Raw genomic sequence first — 16,304 nt, 5'->3', positions numbered from 1 at the left:
TAGTCAACAAGGATCTTCTTGTGAGCTGTGGAGTGAGGTTGAAATCTCCGATGGCGATATGGTGAGCTGAGGGGTGAAAGTGGGTGATTGCCCAGTTGGCTGCCTCAGTGATGATATCAATTGTGGGTACCGGCGGGATATATATTACGCAGATATCTATTGTGGATGAATTTCTGAGCAGTGTCACGGCTAGGGCTTCGAAATTTGGTGAGTCACTGTAGATAGTGTTGATCAATTTGAAGGTCGGGTCTTTGAAGAACATAGCAACACCACCTCCCCTTCTATTCCTCCTGGATGTGAACTCTGCCACATATCCTGCTGGTGTAGCTATCACTATATTCTGCTGCTCGTGCTCAAGCCATGTTTCGGATATAGCTAAAATATCGAATTCGCCTGCTAGCAGGATTTTCTCCGTAGTCTCCATTTTATTTCGCAAGCTCCTAACGTTCTGATACAGTACACTTACGGTATCAGAGCGGCACACTTGAATTAAATATCTGGACCTCGAAGGAGGAAGTACCACATGAGGTCGTGGGTGTCTACTTGTGATCACGGTTGGGATCGGCCAGCGTAGCTTGTCTTGCTTGCTTGGGGAAGTTGGGCTATGGGGTAAAATGGGACTGTTGTCTATTGCGATGGTTGGACCGACTGTCTTGTTTTGTGTATGGCATAAGGGGCGCGACCAGTTTAGAGCCTGGATCTTGAGTCAGCTTCCATTTAGTCGAGTGTCTGATGCGTACTCCGCGATGTTTCTCCTTCTGACGCTGTTGCTTGGGTAGAACGGTCGGACAATAACACCAATGGGCCAGGAAGAGGGGTTACTGAGAGCTTCGACGGACGCTGCTTCACAGGACAACTTGAATGAAGCGTAATTATTGCTCTTGGTAGGTAGCTTAGTGACTTCCGCACTAACGTAGAGGTCTTGAAGGAGGACGTTAGCTACTTGTTCAGGAGTTGTTAGGGGATGCAGTCTGGAAATGAAGAAATTCTTAGATGTTTTGTTGGGATGTGGCATCATGGGTCTGAGCCTAGAAGAATTTGACGTGCCCGTTACACATGCATTTTTCATTCGCGCACCTGGTTCGTGTGACTGTTTGACCCTTGGTGATGGAGTGTTGTGAGTGGGATGGGGCTGAGATCTAGCCACAATCCCTGCCCTTGTTGTTCTGATATATACTTGTTAATAATACTTGTTAATAACTTTACATCGTCGTGTAGCTAGCGAAATCTTGTCTGTAAACAGCACACTCTTTAAGACTTCTCTTTGTGACACAACGTTGTGATCTGGAAGGAGGGTAAGAGATTTTCTTCATTGAGCACGAGAACCGTCCTCGTGAACAGCAGCGCCACTAGAAATCAGAAAATCACCATAAACGCAGAAGAATGATTTCAAGAAGTTCATCAATTTCGAGATCTTAATGGTATCAGAGGGTACATGAAAATCAAGGTTTTATTAATTAAGAAATTCTTTGTATCCTGGTGGTCGAATTAATCACGAGCGAGAGTTGCATGATTTTATCAAACCGCAAACTTGGGTTTTTCGTCCAGCAAACAATCAAACCTACCGAAAAATGCAGGCTATTACAAATACAGTATACTGCTACACATAGTCCTACATCGTTTTGGCTTTTAAACACACTAACCAACCAACTTGTTTTCTGTGTTTAAAAGTTTATTCATAGAACACGCTCCAACCATCAGCTGCAGGAAGTAAGCTGACATTAATATGATATCGATCTTTCTTATACTGGGTTTTCAACTGTTGAGTTATTTGTTAGGGCAGCGAGTTCTTCATTTGTTACCCGTTTGAGAGATCTATGTTCATATCCGTAAAAGATACGGGAACAATTCTTAAAATACCTCTTCAGTCGAGACCGTAGCTAGCCGGTTTCAGATGGGGGGAGTAAACCTCCTCTAGAATAATTTATTCCTGATTTTTCAACCCTCCACATGCAGATCGACTCGTGAACATGAACTCATACAGGCATAATACGTGATGAAAGAATAGTTAACCACATGAGCTGTTGTACAATAAAGAGAGTAGTCTATTTCAGCTAAAAAACTACCATCCTCCCTGAGAGCAAGTCGTTTCGCCCCATGTCCCTTTTTTGGATGGGTTTGGATTCGATTGCTGTCTGTGACTGTAGGAAAGTTCTTTTCAATCGAGGTGATGGTTAACAGATTAGCAGATCTCAGGCGGAGGAAGTAGAGTTCCTCCGTGAGTGATTCCGGGCTTTTTCAGTCTGAAGAAGATGCATTTAGCCCATTTACAGACACTTATACAGACATAATACACAATGGCGCAATAGGGCATAAGTCGCTTATGCATCTAAAGCCCCACGACGACAATTAATCACTCACTGCCAAACCCTACTTCCCAAAACCATTTTTCACTTTCCGCAAATTTTATATTCTCGATATTGTTCTTATTGAAAACAACCTCTGTCATTCACTCAGCCTAAGTAAATCGGGTTCTTTTGATCACTATCATGCTTTTGGAAACCTGCAGAGCTTTCAATAAGAAATTTTCCTCTCATAGCTTCCACATTCCGCAGTCCTTATGCTTACTTGTATGGTTAAATTAAGTGTCATCCAGGTAGCTATTCTGACGCTAGTGTACGTAGTTGAAATGTCCTTTAGCGGGTTATAATTAAACATACGCTAGCCACCATCAGTTTCTCCACATTCTCAGTGCTTTGATGTGCCTAATAAGAGCAGCGGTCTTAGTCAAGGACTGAAAGCTAATTAATTTCTAATTAACTCTGTTTCGTAAGTAATCCTGTCTATGCTCATACTCGGGCAAGTGTGGTATTTTGCTTCACCTTATATTAATAACACTAGCCAACACGATTTTTACCTCCAAGAACTTAATTGCTGTTTTTAACCAATTTTTATGCGTAGATTTCGAAAATCACCATGATAGTTTCACATCACGTCACAGTTATTAAATATGGAGGGAGTTACTTTTTACCAAAATATACCAATTTCGCATAATTTAGCCAGTAATGTATGACATGCTGATTTATTTTAACAGATAAAAGCCAATTCTCTTAATTTTAGCAATCGATTGTGACCTCGGTTTTCTTGTGATAAACATAATCAGACTCATCTAGGTTCAAATTCCGATGTAACAATTTACAATTTGAAAAGAGCACGCTTAGCGTTTTTGGTGAGGATTTTTTGTAGGCTGTGCCAAGGTTTTGCAAGTATTAACTGATCATGACATGTTCTCATGATAAAACGTATAATATTTTATTACACTTGTATTACAAACTTGACAATTACAAACCAGACCTCTAACACTTTATCTTTTAAAGTGTTATAGGTCTGGGTTCTACTAAGTAGCAAAGCGTTATCTTAACACTTATTAGAGCTGATCAGTTTTCTGTCAGTTTATTCCCAAACTACCTTTAAGGCGGACTCAATGACTCTCGGCCTTTTGCATCATTCTTCCGCATTCTTTTCCAGAACGAAGGATCCTACAAGGCTTTAACGAAATTTGCTCAAGCAGTATTTACCTGCAGAAGAGGAAAATTTGCTGAACACAGAGCCGCACAAGCTATGGTACAGCAGTTGCAACCTCCTTCTGGATGAGGTTAATCTGGACAAACAACCGGCTAGGCTCCCACATAACTCAACTTTACTACTAGCGTTCCTTGGAACGCTGGATTTCAGAGTGTTCTAGGTCTCTGGCAATCACACAGGGGCACCTGACCCTGTGACTTTATTCCGCTTTCTCCTACCCCTGCTTCGCCTTGCTTGGGTGGTCCATCTACCCTATCAGTCCACTTAAATCCTTTCCCTCCGTTTGACCTGCCTTCACTATCTTCCCAATAAACTCACTCTTCCTTTTTTGATGTGTAAACATCTTTGAGGGCAACTACTAAATTTCGGACAGTAGTAAAATCAAAATTGTCACGATTTTGCGACGCGGAAATGACGTAATTTCCGTTTCATAAAGAAAAATGTAGTCGGGAGAGGAGATGACACAAAGGATCATGGGAGGTGAACTTGGATGTACTCAGAGCTGCCATAAACCAGCTGGTTGCGGAAAAACGTTTTATGATTTGGTGAATGCCACTTAGATGGCTTTTAGCTAACCATTGCCACCTGTGGCAGAAACCTTTTTGGTAACCAGAGAAATGGATAACTTGAGGGCAGTGATCTCGGATATGCTCAGAGCTGGCATAAACCATCTCTGAGCACATCCAAAGTCATTACATTACATGCGTTTCGTCCTTACGAGTTGAAGCGCATGCAACGTAGGCCTTACAGTACCTGTCGGAATTACTGAAGCGGTTGTATATTTCCATCAAGAGGCGAATCATGAACGTTTTTCCGTAACCAGCTGGACCGGTCAAGAATATTTGAATCGGTTCGCGATTGGGAGATAATAGACTCCAAATAACATGTATAAGTAGAATCTTTTGCTTGTCATTGATCATTCTCATTAAGTTGTAGAAGTCCTCGTTGGTCATTAAGTTTTCACGTTTCTTTGCAATTGCGCTGAGTCGGTTGAGCGTGGCGAGCGTTAGATCCTCATTCATCTCGCTGTTTGGATAATTGTAAAAGTTTCGAAAGGGGTCTTCTTCTCGCAGTCGCGTTACAAGGCTATGCAGGTCATTACTGAATACTTCGTCAGGGTCAACATCGTCATCGTCTTACATATCCCCTCGACGTGGGCACCTGTACGTGGTGAGGGGACCTCCCAGTGATGCTGCTGGTCTTCCAGATTAGCATCAGTGGGATCTAACGCCCATACCTTGGTTCTAGGGTTACAGTGTTGGAATCTGGCGTGTCCAGCTGTGCGCCGCGACCCGTGGAAACTCGGAAAGGGGGATCCTGGTGGTTGAGGGGCACAGCCTTAATACACTGCTTCGGTCCCTGCTTCTCCCTCCCTTTGGTCCTGGGACAGGATCAAGGCTTATTGGAAACGTGGGTATGATGCTTCTGAACGAACTTGGCGTCCCATTCGTGTACACAGTACCTGCTAGTTCACGAGTGGGTGTCCCCTCGTATGGCTCCGTGTTGGGTGAGGTACTTAGGGCATCTGAAATTTTTATTTTACTCCTATGAGTAACTTAAATCCTCTTTCTTTTGCGGCCCCAACAAGGCGCCTGCCTAATCGAAATGATAGCACGGAAAACACCTCTGTTAAAAGAGCCAGAACTGAGGACACACCACCATCAGTGACGCCACTTTTCCTCATTCTCCATTCCACCGGAGAGCAGTCAATGGGAAAGACGTCACCCTTCTTTATCCAGAAAGGATTAGAAGGGTTAGTAGGATCACCAAAATCCGTTAAACGACTCCGTTCTGGCGACCTTTTGGTCGAAGCTTTCGACGCAAAACAAGCGGCAAAATTCCTGAACTCTACATCCATAGGGGTAATATTTATCACCGTAACTCCCACTAAACTCTAAATTCTTCACGATGTGTTATATCAGAGTGGGACCTTCTTCATGTCTCTGAAGAAGAGATCTTCTCTGAATTGAAAGACCAAGGAGTGACAGCTGTCAAGAGAATATCAATACGAAAGATGGGAATCTCGTCCCTACCCGAGTTCTTATCCTCACATTCAACACCCCACGGTCTCCAAGTTCCATCAAGGCAGGCTGTCTAAACTGCCCAGTGAGGATTTACATTCCAAACCCACTGAGGTGGTTTAGATGCCAAAATATGGCCACTCACAAACAGCTTGTCGTGGTAACCCGCCTGTGCTCGATGGGGTGCTAAAGACCACGAGAGCAAGGAACGTTCAGCCTCAAAACTGATCTGTGTCAATTGTGAGGGAGAGCATCCTGCCTACTGTAGAGCATGCCAGCGGTGGAAGGATGAAAAAGAAATCGAAAAATTAAAAACAGAGCTGAACATTTCCTACCCAGAGGCCAGAAAACGTATCCAACCAATAAATAGCGAGAAACCTTCATATGCCCAGAAGGTTTCTGCTAAGTGCACTATCGGCACACAAACTGAGATGACCGCACCACCTCGAGAGTCATTCACTCCGATTGTATGCTATTTATTGAGTTCAGAAAAGCCCACCCAAAAAACAGTCAGCTGCTACTACTATATCCGTACCTCCTAGTGCTCCACCACTACCAAAACCAAGTGGTAAAGAAAAGCCAAAAAGATCGGAAGAGCCACCCGTAATACCAGAAACAATGGATGTAAAGGATAAGGAGGTACCGGACGAATCTGTCTTGGAACTATTTGCTGAGGAAGAAATGGACACGGGTCAGCGTCCATTCTTCCCCAAAAAAGATAAATTCAAGACTGACAAAGGTAAGTCCTCAGCACCTCGGAAGCCGTCTTATGGACCCACCAAGCCAAAATAATGGCTAAATTCCTACAATGGACCCCTCGACGTGGGCACCTGTACGTGGTGAGGGGACCTCCCAATGATGCTGCTGGTTTTCCAGATTAGCATCACTGGGATCTAACGCCCATACCTTGGTTCCAGGGTTACATCTGTGGAATCCGGCGTGTGCAGCCGTGCGCCGCCACCCGTGGATTTCGGAAAGGGGGATCGTGGTGGTTAAGGGGCCCAGCCTTAATACACCACTTTGGCCCCTGCTTCGACAAGACGGGTGGTCCCGGACCGGCCCGACTGGGATCAATTGGCGGGTGGTTCTTACTGCTAGGGTCAACTGCGTTCCAATAAGTCTCCTTCCCTATGGTCCTGGGACGGGATAAAGACTTATTGGTAACGTGGGTATGGTGCTTCTAAGCGAACTCGGCGTCCCATTCGTGTACGCAGTACCTGCTAGTTCACGAGTGGGCGTCCCCTCGTAGGGCTCCGTGGTGGGTGAGGTACTTAGACATCAGACACTTTTTCTTTACTCTCATGAGTAATTTAAAACCTATTTCTTCTGGGGCCCCAACAAGGCCCCTACCTAATCGAAATGATGACGCAGAAAACACCTCTGCAAAAAGAGCCAGGACTGAGGATACACCACCACCATCAGTGATACCGCTTTTCCTCATTCTCCATTCCACCGGAGAGCAGTCAATTGGAAAGATGTCACCCTTCTTTATCCAGAAAGGATTAGAAGGGTTGGCAGGTTCACCAAAATCCGTTAAACGACTGCGTTCTGGCGACCTTGTGGTTGAAGCTTCCAGCACAAAACAAGCTGAAAAATTTTTGAACTCTACATCCATAGGGGGAATACCTATCACCGTAATCCCCCACAAAACTCTGAATTCTTCACGAGGTGTTATATCAGAGTGGGACCTTCTTCATGTTTCTGAAGAGATCTGCCCTGAATTAAAAGACCAAGGAGTGACAGCTGTTAAGAGAATATCGATACGGAAAGATGGGAATCTCGTCCCTACAGGAGTTCTTATCGTCACGTTTAACACCCCACGGCCTCCAAGTTCCATCAAGGCAGGCTACTTAAACTGCCCAGTGAGGATTTATATCCCAAACCCACTGCGGTGTTTTAGATGCCAAAAATACGGCCACTCACAAACATCTTGTCGTGGTAACCCTGCCTGTGCTCGATGTGGGATTAAAGACCACGAGAGAAAGGAATGTTCAACTCCAAAACCGATCTGTGTGAACTGCCAAGGCGATCACCCCGCCTACTCTAGAGCATGCCAGCGGTGGAAGGATGAAAAAGAAATCCAAAAACTGAAAACAGAGCTGAATATCCCCTACCCAGAGGCCAGAAAACGTATCGAACCAATAAATAGCGGGAACCTTCATATGCTCAGAAGGTTTCTGCAAAGTGCACTATCGGTACACAAACTGAGATGACTATACCACCGAAAGGGTCATTCACTCCGATTGCACGCTATTTATTGAATTCACAAAAGCCCACCAAAAAAACACAATCAGTTGCCACTCCTATATCCGTACCTCCTAGTGCTCTACCAAAACCAAGTGGTAAAAAAGAGCAAAACCGTTCGGAAGAGTCACCCGTAATACCAGAAACAATGGATGTAGAGAATAAGGAGGTATCGGACGAATCAGTCTTGGAACTCTTTGCGGAGGAAGAAATGGACACGGGACAGCGTCCATTCTTCCACAAAAAAGATAAATCCAAGACTGACAAAATAAAGCCCTCAGCACCTCGGAAGCCGCCTGATGGACCCACCAAGCCAAAATAATGGCTAAATTCCTACAATGGAATTGTCGTGGATTCCGGCGAAATACTGATGACATCAAGGCTCTCCTGCAAAAGAACGAGCCAGTTTGCTTTTGCTTGCAGGAGACTTATTTAAAGTCAAATGACGATCCCACCATGCATAACATCACATTTTTTCGAAAGGATAGAATTGCGGATGGTCCTGCTCATGGAGGAGTGGCTATCCTTGTGGGCAACCAGACCCCAGTTCGGCCCTTACTAGTTACAACCAGCATAGAGGCTGTTGCAATTCGCCTTTCAGTGGGATTTTTATTAACTGTATGTTCTATTTATTTGCCACCTGGGACTAACATCTTCCAGGAAGACCTTGATGATCTGGTAACGCAGTTGCCTCCCCCCTTTCTTACTTCTCCGGGATTTTAATGGACATAACACCCTGTGGGGTAGTTGTTGTTATTTGGTTTTTAGCAGCATTAGCAACTAAGGCCATATTGCTCGGGGGATATGCGGTGGTCATTCCCTGACCTTTCCGTATCCTCCGTATTTGGTGGTGACGGGCTCGAACCCCGGTCTAATCAAGAAGCGTGTGGGGTAGTGCTAACATCAATGGAAGGGGACGAGTCATAGAGCGTATGCTAAATGACAATGACCTTTCCCTTCTAAATATTGGAACAAACACCTTCCACATGCCTACCCGTACTTTTTCTGCCATTGATCTCTCTACCTGCTCCCCTTCTCTACTCCCTTCACTCACTTGGGAAGTGGAGGAGAATCCATACGGAAGTGATCACTTCCCTGTGATAACCTTGTTACACAGTGGGAGACCATGTCTTCCTTCCAGGTTACCACGGTGGAAGATTGATCAGGCTGACTGGTCTGCCTTCCAACGTCAGGCAAATTTTGATCTCAGCACCGTCAGTCAAGATCCTGTCAATGATGCAGTAACGTACATCACAGAAATTATCGTCCAAGCAGCTGCGAATGCTGTTCCAAAAACATCTGCCCGGTTTCCACCATTTCACAAACCTTGGTGGAATTCACAATGCACAGCAGCAAAAAAGGCTCAAAACAAAGCGTGGGGGATATTCCGCCGATATCCTACCACGAAGAACCTTATAGCCTTTAAACGCGCACGAGCCAATGCACGCTATATGTCAAAAGGAATCGTGGATCCGTTTTACATCATCTATTAACCAGTCTACCAACTCTAAGGTAGTCTGGAATAAAATCCGGAAAATGAAGGGAAAATATACATCCCACCCTTCTTCAATCCTAGATTATAATGGATGCACTATTGCAGATCCAACTGCAATAGCCAATTCTCTTGGGGAAACATTCTCTAACATCTCTGCAACATCTTCGTATTCCCCAGAGTTCCTGGTCTAACATCTCTGCAACATCTTCGTATTCCCCAGAGTTCCTGGTCTAACATCTCTGCAACATCTTCGTATTCCCCAGAGTTCCTGGTCTAACATCTCTGCAACATCTTCGTATTCCCCAGAGTTCCTGGTCCTGAAACATAAACTGGAAAAACAGGCACTTAATTTTAAGTCTAAGAGGGTCTATCCCTGCAACGAGGTATTTACTATACAGGAACTGAAAAGAACCCTCACTCTTTCCAAAGCAAGTGCTGTAGGACCAGATGGCATCCATTATGAAATGGTTAAGCATCTTTCAACAAAATCAATGGATTATCTGCTCCTTCTATATAACAGAATCTTTATAGAAGGGCAGTTTCCGGATTCCTGGCGCAAGTCAACTGTTCTTGCCTTTGCTAAGCCAGGAAAGGATCCAAAAGTCACCAGAAACTATCGTCCTAGTGCTCTGACTAGCTGTTTGTGCAAAATCCTGGAGAGAATGGTTAATTCTCGTTTAATCTGGTATTTAGAATTAAATGACCTTCTCTCCAACATCCAGTGCGGCTTCCGAAGGAACCGGTCCACTTTGGACCATCTTATTAGACTGGAAACATCCATCCGGGATGCTTTCCTAAAATGCGAACACTTGGTGTCAGTGTTCTTTGACATGGAGAAAGCGTATGACACAACTTGGAGATTTGGCATCTTAAAAGATTTGCATAGCTTTGGTCTTAGGGGGCAACTCCCCATTTTTATTAAAAACTTTTTAGCCAATCGATCTTTCCAAGTTCGTGTGGGATCCTCACTCTCTCGTTCCTTTAGCCAAGAGGAGGGAGTACCACAAGGATCAGTATTAAGTGTCACGCTTTTTGCCATCAAAGTTAATTCCATCACAGAACAACTTCCGCCAACTGTAAACAGTGCCCTCTATGTTGATGACTTTAGCATATTTTGTCAGTCATGCAACATGAGGGTTATTGAAAGAGAACTGCAGAAAGCCATTGACCGCCTCAACTCCTGGGCACTTGCTAATGGCTTCAGGTTCTCGCCGGAGAAGACCGTTTGCGTACACTTTTGTCGTAAGCGTAATCTTCATCCTGAACCTGAACTAAGGCTCGGACAAAATGCTATTCCAGTAGCAGCGGACACAAAATTCTTGGGACTCGTTTTCGATAAAAAGCTGACCTTTCTGGATCACATCCGTCAACTCCGCACAAAGTGCACAAGAGGGCTGAATAATCTGCGCTCTTTCCTCAACATCTTGGGGTGCGGATCGATGCACCGCACTACGCATCTATCTTGCACTTGTACGATCCAGACTAGATTACGGGTCCCTGGTATACAATTCGGCCAGAGACAGTGTACTTCGATGGCTGGATCCTGTCCATCATCAGGCTCTCCGTATCGCTACTGGAGCATTTCGAACATCTCCTGTCCAGAGCGTATACGTCGAAGCAAACGAACCACCGCTATCATTTCGACGTAAGGAGTTGTCTCTAAAGTACGCCTTAAAACTGAAATCCCTTCCAGACCATCCTACGTGGCCATTCGTTTTTGAGCCACGATGGGAAAATTTGTACAACACCCGTAATACTGCCAATCGTCCTTTTGGTATTCGTCTCCAAGAGCTACTCAAGGAAGTTAATATCAAGGTAGACAAGGTTGCCCAAACACCAAAGCAACCCCTTCCACCCTGGCATGCTCATGTTCCAACATGTGACTTCTCCCTAAGAATTTGGGGAAAGTCGGACACTCCATCGTCTGTCTACCTGCAGCTTTATTCAGCACACCGAGCTGAACATTCTGACTTCGCGTCAGTTTACACAGACGGTTCGAAGTCGGAATCATATGTGGGATCTGCCGCTGTCTTTACAGACAGCACTACATCGGAGCAGATTCCCTCTGAATGCAGCATATTTACTGCAGAGCTGCACGCTATAGAGTTAGCCTTGGATCACATTACTAATGCCAATACCACCGGTTCATTTTATATTCTGATTCTCTCAGCGTTTTACAGGCTTTAATAACTGTGAGATATAATTCTCATCCAGTTCTGTCTAGCATTCAGCAGAAGATTCACTTCCTCCGTGAACGTGAATATGATATCCGCTTCTGCTGGATTCCTAGCCACGTTGGGATTAGTGGAAATGACTTGGCTGACACCGGAGCCAAATCAGCAATTCCCAATAATAATCGCTGCCTGTTAGTCCCCTATACAGACTACAGGCAAATAATACACATGAAGATACACTCCCAATGGCAGGATTCGTGGAATATACAGACTGCGAATAAATTATATCAAATAAAGCCTGTAATTGAACCGTGGCAGTCTAGTCTGCGCAGGAATCGTAAGGAGGAAGTTGTTCTTGCCCGGACCCCCATAGGACATAGTCATTTGACTCATTCGTTTTTGCTGAGGGCTGATGACCCTCCTATGTGTGAGTCCTGTGGCACAGTTTTATCGATGAGACACATTTTAATTGATTGTCCAGATTTTAGCAATATCCGTTTTACCGCTTTTAATCATCTGACTGAGCCGTATACACTCAGTCTGATTTTATCCGACAATGACGTGTCTGCTGTTTTTAGCTTTTTAAAATCAATAAATATTTTTGCTCCTTTATAATTAGGTCACTGAAAGTTTAAATTTTTTTATAAATGACATGGTCTTTGCGCATTATAGCCTGAGTAGCTAATGCGCCAATAAAATCAAAACCAAACCAGTCCAATCCTACAATGGAATTGTCGTGGATTCCGGCGAAATACTGATGACCACAAGGCCGTCCTGGAAAAGCACGAACCAGTTTGCTTTTGCTTGCAGGAGACCCACCATGCATAACATCACAATTTTTCGTAAGGACAGAATTGCGGATGGTCCTGCTCATGGAGGAGTGGCTATCTTTGTGGGCAACCAGACCCCAGTTCAGGCCTTGCTACTTACAGGCTGTGGCAATTCGCTTTACCGTTGGATTTTTATTAACCGTCTGCTCAATTTATTTGCCACCTGGGACTGACATCTCCCAGGAAGACCTTGATGATCTTGTAACGAAGTTGTCTCCCCCTTTCTTACTTCTCGGGGATTTTAATGGACATACTACCCTGTGGGGTAGTGCTAGCAACAGTGGAAGAGGACGAGTCATAGAGCATATGCTAAATAACAATGACCTCTTCCTTCTAAATGTGGGAACCAACACATTCTTCCACATGCCTACCCGTAGTTTTCTACCATTGATCTTTCTATCTACTCCTCTTCTCTACTCTCTTCACTGACTTGGGAAGTGGAGGAGAACCCATATGGAAGTGATCATTTTCCTGTGATAACCTGCTTGCACAGCGGGAGATAGTGTCTTTCTTTCAGGTTACCACTGTGGAAGACTGGTCAGACTGACTGGAATGCCTTCCAACATCAGGCAAATTTTGACCTTAATGCAGTCAGTCAGAAGACTATCAATGATACAGTAACGTACATCACTGAAAATATCGTCCATGCAGCTGCCAATGCCATTCCGAAGACATCTGCCCGGTTTCCACCTTTTCCCAAACCATGGTGGAATTCACAATGCACAGCAGCAAAAAAGGCTCAAAGCTTGGGGGATATTCCGCCGGTATCCTACCACTGTCAATCTAATAGCGTTCAAACGTGCACGAGCCAAAGCACGCTACATTCGCCGTCAGAGTCAAAAGGAATCATGGATCCGTTTTACATCATATATTATCCAGTCTACCAGCTCTAAGGTAGTCTTGGATAAAATCCGAAAAATGAAGAGAAAATATACATCTCACCCTTCACCGCTCCTACAGTATAATGGATGCACTATTGCAGAGCCATCTGTAATAGTCAATGCTCTTGGGGAAACATTCTCAAACATATCTGGAATATCTTCCTATTCCCCAGAGTTCCTGGTCCTGAAACATGAAACAGAAAAACAGGCACTAAATTTCACACCGAAAGGCCTTTGTCCCTATAACGTGTCTTTCACTGCACGAAACTAAAAAGAGCTCTCTATCTTTCCAAGGCAAGTACTGTTGGACCAGTTGGCATTCATTATGAAATGCTTAAACACCTCTCATTCGAACTTGTCAATGCCAAAAGTCAACAATCTATTCTGATTCTTTGAGTGTATTACAAGCTTTATTATCATTGAGACAACTCCCATCCAGTTCTCTGTCGGGTTCAGCAGAAGATGCATTCTCTTTATGAACACAAGTTTGATATACACTTCTGCTGGATTCCTAGCCACATTGGGTTAAGGGGAAATGATTTGGCTGACATTGCAGCCAAATCAGCAGCTCCCACTAATAATCTTTGCCTGTCAGTCCCCTATACAAACTACAGGCAAATAATACACAACAAGATATATTCCCAATGGTAATAACTATGGCATAGAGAGAGAACAAATGAATTATACCAGATAAAGCCTGTAATAGAAACATGGAAGTCCAGTCTGCGCGAGAATCGTAGCGAGGAAGTTGTTCTTTCTCGACTCCGCATAGGACAGCCATCTAACACATTCGTTTCTACTGAGGGCAGATGACCCTCCTATGTGCGAGTCTTGCGACACCATTTTATCAATAAAGCATATTTTAATATATTGCGTTAATTTTACCCATGTTCGCAATATATATTTTACCGCTTTTACTCATCGAACTGGGCCTTATACATTCAGTCAGATTTTATCAGACAACGACCCGTGTCAGCAGTTTTTAAATTTTTATATATACACACATATCTAAATTGAATAATTTACTTTAAAACTTATACTGCTTTATATATATAAATAACAGTTTGACGAGGTAGCCTTTTAAAAGGTTATCTCGTCAAAAAGATATTTTACTTAAAAGATTAAAATATCTTTTTAAAAAATCTTTTCTTGGCGCAGTATAACCGTAGTCGTTTTTGCGCCAGTAAAATCAATCGTCTTACATATTTCAATCATTTTGCGAATGTTCAAGTCCGATTCATACAATTTACGATCTAGTATGAGCTGTTCATTGTCGTCGTAGATAAGTAAATAAATTTTCTGTTTACACTCCAGAACTACCACACGGTCAGAGGAGTTCATAACGTATGAGAGAATACAAGAAACAGCACTGTATTCAGCAGTCACAGGCTTGAACCCCGGTCACTCAAGGCACTCGTACTTATGCACTCGCGCGCATGACCACTAGGCAACGGCGGCCTTTTTTTTTTAAAAAAATGTGGAACGCTTCACGATTTTGCGCGTAATCCTTACGCAGGGGCAATGCTAGTCTTCTCTGTATCGTTCCTATTTTAGTATATGTACTGCCCAAGCAAGTACATCTTGACATATTTCATCTCTGACGGTATCTCTGTTTCCTCATTGTGAAATGGAATGTGCAGCGTTAACATCTCGCGCTTGTACTCGTTGAGATCCTGAGCCAAATCATACAGTAGTTTCTATAGCGTATTATGCGTGGATACTATAGTTTCTTGCAGATCTTTTAGCGCTGCAGGTGTAATTTGCGACAAAGCATGGCGCCTCCGTAGTCAGGTGGGTAGGAGCAGCAGTGCGTATCACACGCTTCTTGATTAGACTGAGGTTCGAGTCCGTCACCACCAAATACGGAGGATGCGGATAGGTCAGGGAATGACCACCGCATATTCCCGGAGCAATATGGCCTTAGTTGCTAATGCTCCTAAAAACCGAATATCAAACAAACCAACAGACAAAGCATGTCAGAGTAACATGATCCAACATGATAGTATGATTGTAACAATATAAATTCTTGTACTGTTGCAATCATACTATTTAACAAATGGCTACAATCAAATGGGTAATTAGGCTAGTGGCCTTACCTCTACCAAACGTTGATTCGGCAGAGTAATCAGCGGGCTTGTGTATTCTATTTATCACTAACATTGATTCGGTAGAGTAAGTAGCAGGCATGAGCATAAATTACATCGTTCATGATTTCGGTTCTAGCTATTCGAAATTTAGGAGGTATCGTCAAAGGTGTTTGCACATAAAACATCTTTCGTGCGTATAGGGTACACATGCGATGTTGTTTTTTTTTTTTTTTTTTTTTCTTAAATCTCTTGTCAGGAAGCTCAGGCGTCTCTGGCAGAGACTAGCGAGAGAACTGTGGGACTGCCTGGCCCACTTCCCAGTGGTGGTGGCGGGCAACGTAAGGTTCCCATTAGGGGGCCTTACTACAACAGAACAAAACAGAATACTACATAAACCAGACATTACACTTTTTTCTGGCTTTTGCAGTAGTTCTGAATTCCATCACAGAGTACATACGGCGCCGCTGATGTGGGAAATAATCGGTGGCGCCTGACCCGAAATACTATGTCACTTATCTACTGTTCTCTTCGCAGCTGCAGAAGGGCTTGTTATTTAATTATTCTACCATATCAGTGTTTATTTTTCTAAAGTTTATAGATTGCTTTTTCTATTGCAAAATATGGATTACATACACACTGGTGTCTAAAAGTTAAATTTACAACCCTTTTTAACTTAAATTTGTCTCCCAAACATGGTAAATCCATATACAAGTTTCGAATATGGTCGCATGCTCTGAAACGTTCAACTCAGGCTGGCTATAAAAGGATGCAATAAAGCAGCACCATTTCTAACCTAACGCGGTATAAAATGCATCTTAGGATTTTCTCTGATGTCTATTTGGAGCGGATGGTCGTTGGCAAAATGATGGCAGGAGATTCATCATAAGTGGTCAGAGCCTTTTAGATATCAACAATGGTAATTTCAAAGTAATGGAATTTGATAAAAGGAAAGAGCTGCAACTTACCAGAATGACAACTATGTGGCTCTAGCAGACACGTCAGAGGCGGATTATGCCAGAAAATCCTCTCTCCAACCCTTATTTGCTA

The 16,304-nt window shown here is 43.6% G+C and overlaps 1 protein-coding gene and 1 non-coding gene across 8 annotated transcripts in view; one reads left to right on the top strand and one right to left on the bottom strand.

The window, feature by feature from the left end:
- Positions 1-16,304, top strand: part of LOC150091454 (protein still life, isoform SIF type 1-like) — a 1,372,582-nt gene that overhangs the window by 358,878 nt on the left and 997,400 nt on the right. The gene's annotated exons all lie outside the window — the stretch shown is intronic.
- Positions 14,642-14,748, bottom strand: LOC150091455 (U6 spliceosomal RNA). The gene has a single exon (XR_016547738.1). It is a non-coding gene; the product is annotated as a U6 spliceosomal RNA (small nuclear RNA).

Source organism: Mastigoproctus giganteus, chromosome 1 (assembly GCF_048544385.1).
Source record: "Mastigoproctus giganteus isolate SK-2022 chromosome 1, ASM4854438v1, whole genome shotgun sequence".
Lineage (NCBI taxonomy): Eukaryota > Metazoa > Arthropoda > Arachnida > Uropygi > Thelyphonidae > Mastigoproctus > Mastigoproctus giganteus.
Note: the sequence above shows the minus strand (reverse complement) of the source record. Positions and strands in the feature narration are given on the sequence as shown.